General features: G+C 34.4%; 1 non-coding gene across 1 annotated transcript; it reads left to right on the top strand.

The window, feature by feature from the left end:
* The first annotated feature begins 459 nt into the window (after nt 1-459).
* On the top strand, nt 460-563 carry LOC118608132. Its single transcript, XR_004952930.1, has one exon. It is a non-coding gene; the product is annotated as a U6 spliceosomal RNA (small nuclear RNA).
* Nucleotides 564-9,688: the final 9,125 nt, after the last annotated feature.

Raw genomic sequence — 9,688 nt, 5'->3', positions numbered from 1 at the left:
AATGAAGGAATTTTGTAAGTTATTGCCTGTTGGCCAAAAATTATACTGGCCTTAATGTCTTCAATCGTCAGGAAAAAATAAAAAAGAGCTGATATTTTAAAATTAAAACTTGCTAAAGTCTCTGAGGGATAAAACTACCTTGGTCTTAGCTATTTCCAGTGACCCTATGGCAAATATAGATTGTGACCTTGTGTCTTTATCACAGACAGACCAATGAAACTGGGCACTACACCCCTATGTTGATCTAGTTATCTCAATTAAAATACAGGTTTTCTACTTGAATAACTTGTCAAAGTTTAATATTGTGGTTAAAAATTCTTCTAGAAAGATAAAAGGAATGATTCACATTCAATACTATGTACCTTCCATATATTTTCAGAACTTCATTTTACCAGTTCAGACAAATTTGGTTCCATTTACTGGTCAGAAACAAAGGAAAATTCATGTTGGTCTAAAATAGTTCATTTTGGCAATACATATACTAAAATTGGAACTATTCAGAGAAGATTAGGATGGCCCCTGCACAAGGATGATGGCAAGTTCATGAAGCATTCCATATTTTTAGTACAGTGTAGGAAATATAGTCAATAATATTGTAATAACTGTATAGTGCCTGATGGGTAGTAGACTAATTGGGAGGATCCCTTTATAAATTATATAAATGTCTAACCACTATGCTGTGGACCTGAAACTACTATGAAATGACGTTGAATGTTAACTCTAACTGAAAATAACAATTAAAAAGAAAAACAATTGCAAGGGAAATACAAGCATAAGTTCTTTACAATGAGTCAGAAAGTCTCCTTTATAAGACAGGTTTATATATCCCTTAATTTAGTGTTGTAGATATTCCAGTAGTATTTTGAAAAGGAGAAAATTAATGTTTACCAAAGGGAGTAGATCATAGATTAAGCAATATCAAGAGACAGGCTTTAGACCAAGTCCAGCTAAAAAACCTAACAAGCTTCAACAATGGAGTTTTGACTATCTTATTGATTTGTTCTAAAAAGCAAAATGAAAATGTGCAATTCAGAGCAAATTTTGCATATCTGGTTTAGAATTTGTCTTGTAAAATAGGTTCCCTGATCAACGCAGGACTCTGGGGAAATTTTTAGCACAAATAAATCTTTTCTCAAAGTATTTTAATAACTGCTGCATCTGTAGTGCTTTGAAATGGTAATACCTTTACCCATTGATACTACATACAAACCATCACTGGTACATTTTTTTAACCTTGAAAAAAGAAGTGGATTAAAACTCACTTTCAAAACTTCAAGTAGACTTAATTAGTTTTATTTTCTCCTCTTGTAAAGAGAGATTTCCTTACTTTACTAATCCATTTAGTTGTGGTAACAATAAAAAATTTCGAAAGCAATTACAGAAAGTTAAATGGTTTAAAGTAAAACAGAGATCTTTTAATATTAATGATTGATTTAGTTGAGCAATGAAAGACCTAACAAAGCAGAGGACTGGAAATAATATTAATAAAAGATAAAATCTTTACTTTCCATTTATTATTTTGTTATTGTTGTTATATATTAAGAGCATACCAATAACACAGAGCAAGAACCAAACTCTAATTTTGCATCAGCTTAATTTTGATATATAAATTTATTTAAATTTATTTTATTCCATTTAATTTAATTACACATAAAATTTCTTTCTCAATATTCCTTTCCCACAAACCATCTACGTTTTTTCTTGTCCCTGTTAGTTTGTCTCTTCTTACTTATTCAAAAATAAACAACTTTTTTTTAGGATAAACTTTTAAAAATTTTAGTTCTCTCAAAAATGTATTTCCATGCTTTATACATTTTTTTTTACTGAAGACATATTATTTACATATATGTTAATTAAAATTCTTAACTCTTAGAAACTTTAATTTCTAATGATAACTAAAAAGTAAGCGATCAGCATTTTGGCAAATAGATTGGCAAATGTATAAATATATTTCATAACCTTGAAAATGGGTTATTTTTCTGGCAAATATATTTCATCATTTATTAAAGTATGTGCTTCGTCAACAAAACACAACATTTTTATTAACAGATTGAAATTTATCTTTTAGTTTCTCTGTAATAAGAATTCAAAAGAAGATAGTTATTGCACCATTAATGTTTCAATATTGTATTCTATTTGAAAATGGCTTATATATTTAATAAATTTAATTAAATATCTTGTCTCATCATTTAACTTAACTTGACAAAACTTTAAGGTTTCAAGTTACCACAATATTTTGGAGACTATTTTTAAGTATATATACCTTTTTTATAAAATACATACATACATAGACATATATAAACACACAGAGATCTCATGGCTTTCATTTTAAAATGCTAACTTTTCTTCCCCAGATAAAATAATACAATACTCAAAAGAAAAACTGAATTCAAATTATTTTTGATAGATAAATTAAGGTAAGATTTTGTACAGCTGGCCAAAGTTTTGCATGTAGTATGAATTTCTTTAAAGCCATTTTAAAATCAAATTATAATCGATTAAATAATTTATTCTATTATCTGCGAGTGGATTCAGAGACTCTCTTTTAAGAGTGTTCTTTAAGGTGAACTTACTGGCAAACAAAAACAAAAATAAATAGAAAGCATGTGTGCACATTAAAGTTTGAAAGCTCAGAACCCAAGAACAGCAGCCTCAGAAAGCCTGATTTAAAAGAGACAGATTTTCCTGTTAGAAGATAATGCCTGGATGAAGCCTGTGCACAAGATGGCTGCTATGTATCTGGAGACAAAGAAGATGGAGAAGGGTAAGACAAAATCTTAGAAACTATTTTTACTTCTTTCAATTGTTCATTTACCTTGACTATTTTAGAGTCCTGAATGTGTTTAGAAGCCTCAAAGTACCACTTAATATAAGTATACCATCCATTTTAGAGATGTAGTTTTCTAATTAAGTTTTGAGAAAAGCAAGTTTGAGGAGGTAAAAGTTCTCTATGATGCTGTAAATCATACCAGGTAATTTTTGTCTAAAGACCTAGCCAGTTACAATTTTATCATGGGTTACCCATTTTCACTTACTCGATGAAGGCATCCCCTCAAATGCACTGTATATGCAAGTATCCTCACAAAATTTATGGACAAAGTTGAGTCTGAGCCTTATGGATGAGGTCCACCATTGTATACGCGGACAAATCTCTAACCTAGATGAAGGATTCTCTGAGGTACTCCATGTAGACAAATGGTGATGGGCAAACTGAATTTTGAGTCTCTACAACTTGAAAACAAAAAGACAGAAACCTTGAATCTGAATCTCCTGCTTGGATGAGTGGAAGCTGGCAAACAGTAAAAGAAAACAGAAAAAGAATGCTCAAATCAAGGCTAGGACCTCAACTAAAGAAGGAGGTTGGGATTCAGGAGGGCTTATCACCAAATACAGGGACCACCAGAGGAGATGGTAGAGAACAAGGGTCTCTTACCAGTACCTTGTATGAATCCACAGCAGGGCCACAATCAAAAGACAGCCACTCTGGATCCTATTGTTGTCAGTGTGACTTTAAACCAAAATTAATTTTGACTGTAATAAAGAACGAAACACTTATTTGAGCAAAAGAAACTGCAGCTCAGGAGATGCAGGTTCAGGTAGCAACTTAAATTGCGTTCTGTTGAAACAAAGGGTAGGCTGCCTTTTAAAGTGAAAGTTCCCATCCAGGTTCCCTAGGTACATTTTATGTAAATGAGATATCCAAATTCATATACTTATGATTTTTCCAAATTTCATAATCCTGAATGGTCAACATTATGCATCCCGATTGGTCGTTATGGATCAGTTCTGGTCTTAGTCCAGAAGGTCAAAAGGCGCAACCAGGAACTCCTGCAAATAGTTGACTCAGACAGCATAACTGAGCAGAATATAGTGCAGGAAGCTGTGAGTTCAGTGTGATGTTCTTCCCATTATACAGAATATGTGAGAAGCCCTTGTCAGCAAATGGCCACTATACTCTTATTATTCATAACATTTAAGCCTTCAGTTGACTATGGGGAGTCCGTCTTGGCAGATAAATTCCATCTTAAGATTCACATCAAAGGATACTTTTTTCTTGGGACCCACATTTTTAAGTTTAGAATGTGAATGAGCACCACTGAATTAGATAAGATTTTTCCAAAGTAGCAGTTAGGTCTACTGAGCTGAAAGCCAGAAATGTAATTTCTAATGTAGAGATATTTCTTTATCCTCTGTGCCTACTGGAAGGAAGCTATTAGAATGAATGAAAATAGTTAGGTATTGTCAAGTATCTTATGGCTAAAGGAAGAGAAATGGTGATGCAACTTCATATTACCCTGTAGATAGTACTGAAACTCTCTTTTTTCCAAATAGACTATTTGGAAAATTGAGATAGAATATTAAAAATAATATCTTCCTATGGCCCGAAATCCTCATTTGAGATCTTTACATTCATATTATTATTAATTGACAATTTCTCAAATATTTGTTTTCAAAATTGTTAGCAGATTGATATCTTGATCTGACATTTATTAAAATAATAACTTCAGATTCTAAATTTCAGAACAAAATTCGGAGACTCTGTTCTTCCAGGAGTTAGTTAATGAAATGTTCACAAGCAAGAAAGAGATCAGTCAGGAAAAAAAATATTGGATTCTATCTACTTTCTACTAAAGGTAAGATAATAAAATTATAAGATGTTACCCGGATGGATTTCTTGGTCCTGCAAAAGTAAAGCTTATCTATTTAAGTGTTGAACTCCATATTAGTCAAGGTTTTCCAGAGAAGCAGAACTAATAGGATGTGTATAATAGATAGACATATAGATTTTAAGGAACTGACTTTTATGATTGTGGAGGCTGGCAAATCCAAAATTCTGCAGGTCAGGTGTGCAGGTTGGTGACACAGAGAAGTGTTGATGTTGCAAGAGGTAAAAGGAAGTTTGGAGGCAGAGTTTCTTGGTTCTTGAGGGACTTCGATCTTTTTTTTTTCTTAAGGCCTTGGACAAATTGGATGATTCCAACCCACGTTATGCAGAATAATTTGCTTTATTTAAAGTTTACTGATTTAAATGTTAATCTCATCCAAGAAATCCCTTCACTCCAATATTTAGACTGGTGTTCGACTAAATATCTGTGTACCCTGACTTAGCCAAGTTAACAAAAATAACCATCACAAACTCTTGTAAAGTTTAGAGATTCAAGACCACACTGCCACCTTCAGGAGAGGCAGGAAATAAGAGGATTGCTCACAGTAAAGCACAATAGACAAGACCTTCTATCTGTTGAAGTAATTTTATACCAATATTATTAAAAGTGACAGCATCCAATTAATGTTTTCTCTTTTTTAATTGTGTCACTAAAAAGGAGCTTTTATTCTCTTTAGGGGTAGTATGAAGTAACAAGAAGAAATTCTTTAAAAAATATCAAGATAATATATCAGTAGAGAAATAAGATAAGACAAGAGAACATATCATGTGTTAACTTGTTAAAACCTACATAAATTATTTCATAGAGAAGGAAAGACTTAAGCCTTGGTGCATCATGCCCACTTAATGATAGTTTAGTAATTGCCTATGTTCACAGATGAAGTATAATTATACCACACATGTGGCATAATAATAACCCTATAATACACAAGTTGTATAATATTAACAGGAAAACTTGAAGCCTATATCCAATGGATTGTCTGAAGATCTCTAGCACAACAGACTAAGCCATGGAAAATTTGGAGGATTGTACAAAGGGCTTTCATTTTTTATGTGATGGCAGTGGAAAATCATTAAAATGTTTTACACAGATTTGTAATAAAGATTATTGGTGGCAGTTTGAATGTGTTTATTGGGTAAGAGAATTGGGTATGTTGTGTCAATGTTAGAAAAGTCCAAACCTGTAGAGAATTTTTATGAGAGATTATTTGAGCCAGACTGATGACATGATGGGAAACAAGATCTTGAATACTCCAGAGAATGACAGTTTTGCAGTTTCTTTTATACATTTGTAATTAAATAGGGAACATAGGAAGATAATATGAAGGTGGGAGAAAGTAATGCAGGGAAATCTCGATGACTGGAATATAGGAGAATAAACAGTATTATGTGTTTCTTTGAGGGGGTTTACTCCTCCAGTAGTCTGGAAAAGAGGATTACTCTAGTATTTTAAAGGTATGTTAACCTAGATGCATAAGAACAATGTATGGGACTTGCTTAAGGTAGAGATAATTTTTTACTAAAGTTATAGTCCTAGAGGAGAAAAAATGGCATAGATAATAGAGGCTTTGTTCATCTCTTTTGTAAGAAAATCAAAGTTGTGAGAGAATAATGGAGCAAACAGCAAGCAAAGTCTCCTAGGATCTAGATGAAGAGAAGCACTACAATTAGGAAGAAAAATAAGAAATCACCCTGCAACAGGAGGAGATAGGACAGGGCAAGGATGTGAGGCGGCCTGATCTCAAGTGGCTGAGTGGGACACAGGTCACAGCATTGGCAGCCAGCAGCAGTAGATACTTCTAAAAGGGTGCTGTGTCTACAAGTGGACTTTCATGGTGACAGACTTGCTTGCTCTGAGCATCAGCACTGATTTGGCTGCTCACAGGGCACCAGGGACTTACAAGGGGACCCTGAGTTGTCAGGGGGAGGGCCAGAGGCTAAGGTCTCTCCCAGATGGAAGTGTCGAAGGTATCCATTGTTCCTCTGTTGAGCTCTTCTCTCTCCCAGTGTGCTGATGCAGTGCTGCCATAGCTCAGACATCATCAAACTAGATAAAATAGGTCGCTTTACCCAGAAGGATTCCTTGAAATTCTACCTCCCACAGCTCAGCCACATCCAAGTGTATCCTCAGCCAGTCAGGTCCTCTTTCCTGAAGAGCACCAAGACTCACACTGGTGGCAGCTGGCCTCTGTTTCTGGTGTGGTTCCTTGAGGCAACTATAAGTACAACATCTATGGATTGTTTGCTGAATCTTAACAGGTGGCCTTGGAGGTGCACAGCCTGGGACTAAACTTGGCCTGCATCTGAAACCCACTCAGGACTGTTCCATTAGACACCTACTGAACAAAGCTGTGCTAATAAGTCCAGAAGACATAGGAGCCTTGCTTAATACATAGAAATAGACACACAAAGTCAGCCAAAATGAAAAGACAAAGAAGCAGAAACCATTTAAGAGAATAGAACAGAGACTCCGAAATAATGGAGTCAAGCAATCTAACAGATGCAGGTGCAAAACACTCAATGCAAAATTCTCAATGAACTTAGGGGAAATATAGATGAATTCAGTAAGAACTTTAGCAAAGAGATAAAAAAAATATACAAATGGAAATGAAAATGATAAAAGGGAACCAGTAAGAAATGAAGAACACATTATTGGAGATGAAGATTATATTGTATGGAAAAACTGAGTGGATAAAGAAGAGAATTGAACCACCAATATAGAGGATGGGGAAGCAGAGGACACTCAATCAGAATGGCAAGAAAAAAGAAGACAAGGCTAAAATAATAATTTAAGAAGCCTATAAGACACTATTAAATATAAAAATATTTGTGTCATAGGGGTAACTGAAGGAAACCAAGACATTGAAGAGCTATTTGAAGACATAATGATGGGAAACTTCCATTACCTGGTGGAGGAAATAGACATACAACCCCAGGAAGCTCAGAGAGTCCCAAGAAAGATTAACCCAAAGAGGCCAACACCAAGACACACCATTATTAAAATGCCAAAGGTTAAATACAAAGATAGGATTTTAAAGGCAGCAAGGCAAAACAGTTAGTTCCCTACCAGGGAGCACCCATAAGACTGGCAGCTGATTTCTCAAAAGAAACTATGCAGGACAGAAAGGTTTCACAGAAAATGTTGGACATGATGACAACCCAGGATCTACAACCAAGAATACTTTATCCAGCAAAGCTATCATTTAGAGTCAAAGGACAGATAAAGAGTTTTCCAGATGGAAAAAAAAGCTAAAGGAATCTATCAATACCAAGTCAGTATTACAGGAAATGTTGGAGGATTTCTTTAAGAAGGAATAATATGTATTAAAAACAGGAATAAAAATGACAATAACTACATTCCTATCAATAAATACTTCAAATGGAAAAAAAATTAAGTGTTCCAACCAAAAAGTAATGTAGCTAAATGGATAAAAAAGCAAGACCCCTACATATGCTGCCAACAAGAGACTCATTTCAGATTAAAAGACACACACAGACTAAAAGGAAAGGGGTGGAAAAAGATATTGCTTTGATGGACTTAGAAGATATTGCACTGAATGAAATGGGAAGGATAGAGAAAGACAAATATCACATGATTTTACATACATGTGGAATCTTAAAAGCAAATAAATACAACAACAAAAGCAGTAATAAAATCATAGGTACAGAGAATATTTTGAGGGGTACTAGATGGGAGGGGTGTTAGAGGGTAGAAAAAAAAAAGAAAAGGGATTAAAAGATACAAATGCTATAGAATAGACATGTAGAGTATAGAATGGGGAAGATGGTCAATAAGGTAATAAATATGTAAGAAGGAAGAGGGGTACTAGATTTAGTGGGGTGACACTTTGTGAGTTATGTGGACCTCTGATTCAGTTGTACAACTGAAACTGGTATATTATTGTATGCAACTATAATTGGAAAAAAAACTCATCGGATTGTACAATGTAAGAGCAACTACTTGTCTATTACACTTCAAAAAAGCCTGGACATTTTTTTTAAAGTTATAGTCCTGAGGCATGAATATCCCCATTACCTGCCCATTTAGAAATTTATGATCAGGTAACCCTATGAAGTTATTTTTGGTCACTGAACTTGTCACATTCATTATAGAACCTCTTTTATATTCACAGTTGAATTTTCAGACTAGATACTGAGAAACTGAATATCAGGAAACTGGTCAGGAGATGATTCATATGAAAATAATAGGAGTATAAGGTTCTAGACAAGAGCCTTAATAGTTCTGCAATAAAACTTGATAATCTGTTTAATTTAGAAATTAGGGAAGGGATGTAGTATTATGTGATATAAATTTTACAATACGTTAAAAGAACAACACATTTACTTTAAGTGTTTTACATAAACTTGAAGTAGACAGACCCTGTCTAGTAGAGGCTTTAATTTAAGGAATGTGTGAGAATATCATTATAATAATTTTCAAATAATGAGCTCTGTTTCTACTGTGCATCCAACATAACAACTAACCACTACTTACTGATTTAAGTAACTAGATCAAGAGATTTATTGAGCAACCACTCCATGCCAAAACACTATTTTAGGTACTGGGGATACAACAGCGAAGAAAACAAAGATCCTTCTCTTGAAGTTTATTTTTCTAGTGGAGGGTGACAGAAAAGAATCACAATTGATAAGCAATGCACATGCTGTTAGTGGGTGACAAACACTGGAAAGTAAATAAAGCAAGTAAGAGGGGTGGTAAACATGAAGGTTTGAATATTACATAGAATATCCAGGGAAGGTTTCACTGAGAAAGGGACACTGGATTTATATCTGAAGAAGGTAAGGAGAGTTGAGTCTTTTGTTTATCATGGGGAACAGCAAGCATCCCAGCAAAAGGAAGAGCAGATACAATGACCCTGAGTCAGGAGCCTGTCGGACTTTGTCAAAGAATGACAAAGAAGCCAGAGTAGTTGCAGCAGAAGATTGGGGGGGGTGTTGTATAAGGATATGGTAACAAAGAGATCAAGGTGATTATGGGACAGGTTAAGGGAGGGGCCTTGT

Source organism: Rousettus aegyptiacus, unplaced genomic scaffold (genome assembly GCF_014176215.1).
Source record: "Rousettus aegyptiacus isolate mRouAeg1 unplaced genomic scaffold, mRouAeg1.p scaffold_m13_p_9, whole genome shotgun sequence".
In the NCBI taxonomy this organism is placed as follows: domain Eukaryota; kingdom Metazoa; phylum Chordata; class Mammalia; order Chiroptera; family Pteropodidae; genus Rousettus; species Rousettus aegyptiacus.
The sequence above is the reverse complement of the archived record's forward strand: the minus strand, read 5'-3'. Positions and strand labels throughout refer to the sequence as shown.